Here is a 6,000-nt window from a genome sequence, read left to right as displayed (position 1 = left end):
ATCGTTCCTATGTGAAAAAAAATTATTACACGTACACTGCTGTCGCGGTCTAATAAAAGTACAAGTGGCAACCTACATTGCAATTAACGTCGGATTACACGGAAGTATTGGTCATTATTTCTCCAAGGTCTTGTCATGTAGACGCGCGAGCTACTTTCTTTGGGCTGCGTTATGGTCTAATTGTCTGACTATCTTCCTTGTTTTACCGGTAGATCGTCATCTACCCAATGCAAATCGCACTCTACATACGTTATTGTCTTGTAAGAAGTGCGCCGCTCAAAAAAAAAAAACTACATCACGTTTCTGAGAGAGGTGCAATTTTTTGTAGCTTGAATTTTTCAGGAAAACCCAGATGTTAGCTTTTTTAGCGGAATTATTATACGCTTCCCCCTCTCCACCCAGATATAGCACCATACGCGGATTGTGAATTGTCTCTTTTTACTGCAACGAATTGATACGTGCAGTATCGTCCTGTTACTGAGACAACGTGGTGGCAAACATTAGAGCGCTAGCTTGGAAAGTGTGTGAGTACCCTACAAGTGATTCTAAAGGTCCTGCAACACTTTCCCAAGTAATGACAAAATTGTTTCGTTAAGAAGCATAATGTCACATGAATCGTCTGCTGCATAAATTTTTAGAGTCCGTTCAATACGAGAAGACTTACATCTGGAGATCTGCCGCACACGTTCCAAGCGCTTTCTCTCTCATTTCGAACAAGTGAGCCTGCTAAAAGCTACGCCGGGACCGAGATGCCAAGGGAAACAGGAATGTGTGCTCTCGCATTGGATACCAAGCATCCATTGTCAGAGAACACATATTTATTCGCGTGTGAAGGTGATAGACTATCAAGCTACACTCACTACAGAACCTTGTCAAATTACGCATCAAGATGGCGCTGACTGATTCGTTTTATAGAGAACTGACAAATTCAACATGCTCAGAAGGTGGCCCCACGGACAGCAAATGATGTATTTTGTCTATTGTAAGATTTTAATCAATGCTCACTTCAGCATTTCTGTTATAGTGGATTGTTTATATTGTGTAAGCCCGTATCATCGGTTTTATATACGGGTTTGTGTGAAGTGACACATATACCACAATTCGAAGAAGGCGTTATTTGCAATACACTATCAGCAAACGAGTTGCGCGGCCAACAAAGCTTTCTTTGTCTTGAGCTCGTAATCTATGCTTGCTGCACAATTTCACGGTAGTACGTTCACTATGTATTTACAGTACGGCATTTAAACCGATGATAATCAACTACAGTGCAACATTTACTTACAAGTTATTCATAGTACTAAGAGTAAATTCTATCTCGCGTTCATCTTTCATTTACGTGGAGCTGACATTTTTGTCTTCCTTCACGGGCAATCACAGGTCAACTTCACAGCCTATCTATCAGAATAAATGACCCTCAGCAACTGTCACAGTCAGCAGAGAAGGGTCAGTCAAAGTGCATGGGCCTTTGTTCACATACCAAGTACTCTAAGTTTCATCCATTTTACTTAAAACTTCAGTCTCCTCTGGCCAATATGAGGCTGCATAGAAAATGTATATTTGTCAACCAAAAGACTCATACAGAGAAGCTCAAACTTTCTTTGCCACCAGCCTATTCTCTGCTATGTACATATACAGAGAAGTAGACAAAAAAATTGGTGAGTGTCACGTGACCCGCAAGCAGGTTGTATAGTCATTCATTCTAATTCTGAAAGCATATACGGAAGTTTTTTGACGCAATCCTTTCAGCTAAGCACCCCGTCTCTGATCCTGGTGTTATAAGGAGCGTGACCACCATCTCTTCTGGTGAGCGTCAATCTTAGAAAAGGCTCCCCGTTTTCTTAAGATGAAAATGCATCGAAAGCGGCTTCGTTTTTGGTATTTTTTTCGTGTTTCTTATATTCTTTTTCAACATTATCTGAACGCTTCCTTTGCGGTCATTTGCATGCACTTCAAATGGAAATCGATCCCTTGGTAACTATATAAGCCACTCTATCTATATACGGCGCCTGTGGCAGGAAAAGGAAAAGTGCAACGCCTGTTTGCTCCTACGAAATTTTTCTCACAGCGGGCACCCCACTATCGGACTTGTTCGTGGTGGCCTCGTAAAAATTTGTGGCCCCCCTAGATATATCGCTGACAGAATACTGCACTCAAGCTTACTCTTGCTGTTCTTGATAAATAGGGTGCATTTTTCAAGTGTACAGATCTGTCGATCTATGCATCAGGCATTATCATTTTGTACTATCGTTGAAGGAACGAACAAGCGCGCATTTGTTTGACCCGGCAGTGAAAAATTCGCATTTGCTTGCCCAGCAATAAACATTTTCAGCATGTTTCCATCGCCACTTTGCTTAACCTCTACATACTCTAAGGAATGTGACGTGCGACTAAGATAAGTTATCAATATTTGCATACGTCACCATACTGATTTTGCCAATACTATGTCTAGAGCCTGCCGAAGTTATAACTACAAGCCTGATCTCTCGGCTTCTGTAGACGTCTACTATATATACAGTTGCACTTAGTGGAATACGCAGTGCTGCAAAGAATTCAAGGAGGGAGACAAAAACACCTCAGGGTACGTAATATATGCCTCTGCTGTTTTCTAGTAAACATTTCAGCACTGCTTTTTTCACTCCGACTTTTGCTCGAGCCACCGTCAAAGTGGGATCAGTAAGAGATAGGAGAATATCACCAACTCTGGCGTAGTCGACAAATGTGAAAGGTGAATGGCCAAAGAAAGCGAGAGGTCACGCTACTGAGTGATACAGGACGCACATGCGCACTTGGCAGATCTGTGCACTGCGCACGCTGTATAGCGAAATACATGTCTGGCGCCAGGGTAGAACGAGGCCTATAGTTTATAATATTGTCAAGTTTTACTTTCGCAGTGAAACATATCTCGCTTCTGCCGAGTATGGATGCAGCAGCAGCTGCCGCTGTTTAGCCGAATCATAGGTCGGTAAACACAGCTGCACTCAGATCAAACTCTGAGAGTGGGTCCTGGTGAGTAAATATTCGTGAGTTTGAGTTCAAGTGAGCTCGGCTAAAAAAGATTTGGGAGAGCGAGGTTGAGTGAGCCCGAGGCACGAACTGTTTCTTGCATGAGTGAGTGAGCTCAGCTTTATCTAGCAAACATGTGTTTCTATCTAGTTTATGTGGGCTCACGTCTATGCCCTCGTCTACTCGCACATATTTTAATACACTGGAGTTCCCACCGCTGCCCAGCATTCATTGATGTGAGCCTTGAGGTACTGAAAGGAAGGGGGTGGCTCCTCGATTTCCTCCCCGCGATATTTTATTTCGCGAGAAGTCCTTGATTGAGAATACGCTGTCTGCGTCGTGCCTTTCAGTAGGAATGTCTTAACTGCATTACAAACACTGATTACTCGTATTCGAAAGTGTGCCATCAGGATCCCTGTCGTGTTGCACTGGTCATTGATATCATCAACTAAAAAGGTAATTATATGCTAACACATTCGTGAATCGACTCCCTCGGACTCATCCGTGGCCAGTGAGTTAGTGTGTTCGGTTGAGTAAAACTTTCGTCATTTAATTCCAGTCAAAATGAGCAACATTACAGTGGGTCAGACAGGAATATATTTCTTCAGTGAGACCGAGCGAGGAGCACTTTTTTGCAGATCTATGAACAGAAAAACTTAGAGAATCTCTTGAGAATTCCCCTAAAACTACAGGATGGCAAGAGCAAATTTCTTTTTCTTCGCAGTTGACGTATTGATCCTGCCCGGCCACACTCTAAAAGCTTTCCGCACCTCACGAGGTTTCACGGTGCCTGCAAGATCGGCCAACTTAAGACCAAGCGAATATGTCATGAGATTACGTCACAAGGTGACGTCATAATTTTTGGCTATTTCCGACGTCATAATTTGTGAAGTGATGAAGTCATCACTTAGTATTTTTTTTAATAACTGAGTGTACGCTGCCGACGGGGAATGCTGACACCGAACAGTGGCCTACTTTCGTGTTTCATGAGGCATATCAGCCTTTCGGGTCAAAGTAAATTAAATTGAAACTAAAAACAATCAGGCAGCTTAGCTTGCTGGACACTGATTAAACCACGAAGCTGATGGCTTACAAAGAATCCTTCCCTTCACCCATTAATTTGGCTTATTTATAGAGTACGATCTGAATGCACTGAAGACGAAGTAAGAGGGTTGAAGTGGCAATAAAATAGCGTGAAGTGGGTGAATGAATTTGGTGGGATAGCGGAAGAAACAGTGACCTCTTTACAATTGAAACTATTGTTTATGAAACTGCTCAGCCGGAAACGTAGACGTAGAACTCATAGAAATGAAGAGGATTGGCGCCAACCAAAAATCTGTTGTTGAAACAAGGTGGTCTGCGTGCGTGTGCATAGTCTACATGACCACCTCAAACCTCGCAGTCTAATAATAGAGTACCAAGTAGCTCTATCACAAACTTCCTCTGATCGTTTTACACCGGTTCGTGTCGTACGAAAATACCCGATATCTGATGACGACACCCTTCATTTTCGTTCGAAATAATCCGAAACGGCATACTCGTAAATGGTGGCATGGTCCCTGTTTCAGAAGAACACAGACGACATGATGCCAAACATTATCTGCCAGAAGTTAGACGCTTCTAAAAAAACTGGAAACACAAAATCGCTCCAGCGGCATTTTGTAAACTAGCTTGGCACTGTCTGCCTTGTGGTGTCAGGTCAGCAATACATTTACTTAGGTTGCACCTACTGTTTCCGGGTATGCAACGGCTTACGGGCCGCACTTCTTACATGCGAAGCAATCTTTAGCGAACTTCGGCGACCTTGAGCGTATCTATCTATCTATCTATCTATCTATCTATCTATCTATCTATCTATCTATCTATCTATCTATCTATCTATCTATCTATCTATCTAACCGCCTACGACTTTTAGCTTTCCTGACCGTTTGGATAAAGGTATCAATACCAAACTTGGTATGGCATAACATGACTGTATTGCGAGCATATTTGTCTAGTCATAACATGAAAACAGTGACATGTATGTCATGAATATCATGATATACATTTCATGGTCTTGCTATTCTTGCAGTGGTTTCATTCACATGACTTGTGGCAAAATTGGTAGGGTATGGCATGATTGCATGGCGAACACTAGCAACAGACACCTGAAAATCATGACATGCGTGTCATGTAACAACATGACTACATGCCACGCTCATGATGCATTCTCAGCCATTTGGCTACTTTCACATATACCAAAGTTGCCCCGCCGCGGTGGTCTAGTGGCTAAGGTACTCGGCTGCTGACCCGCAGGTCGCGGGTTCGAAGCCCGGCTGCGGCGGCTGCATTTCCGATGGAGACGGAAATGTTGTAGGCCCGTGTGCTCAGATTTGGGTGCACGTTAAAGAACCCCCAGGTGGTCGAAATTTCCGGAGCCCTCCACTACGGCGTCTCTCATAATCATATGGTGGTTTTGGGACGTTAAACCCCACATATCAATCAATCACATATACCAAAGTTGGTAATACGGTACTTGAATGAATGACGAAGGTATGCGAATGGTTCCAACATGATAATCAGAAGTTGTGTGTCATGTAACCACATGACTACATGCCACACTCATGATGAGCTAGCGGCCGCTTCGCTAGCTTCACATATGCCAAATTCGGTATTACAAGGCGTTAATGGATGACGTATCCATGTTCCGGGTGCAAACATAATGGGATGCGTGTCATGTGAGAATATGACTACATGCCACATTAAAGGCGCAAATACACTTCGACGTGCGTCCAGGCGTTCGTTTTGTCGCTTCACGCCGGCGTTGCCACCCCAAGCGGCGGTCCTGCCATATACTCGCAGGCGTGTGCCGCGCTGCGTTGCTTTGACGCATGCGCGTTTCAGTGCGTTCGGCGTCCCACCATCTCGAAAAGAGGCAGACGCCGTGCTGTCTTGATAACGCATCGGCGTCAAAGTAGCATGTTGTATTTCGCGCCTCTTGCTGTCGGGCCGCGCTGA

Source organism: Rhipicephalus microplus, chromosome 5, assembly GCF_043290135.1.
Source record: "Rhipicephalus microplus isolate Deutch F79 chromosome 5, USDA_Rmic, whole genome shotgun sequence".
In the NCBI taxonomy this organism is placed as follows: domain Eukaryota; kingdom Metazoa; phylum Arthropoda; class Arachnida; order Ixodida; family Ixodidae; genus Rhipicephalus; species Rhipicephalus microplus.
This window is presented reverse-complemented; position numbering follows the sequence as displayed.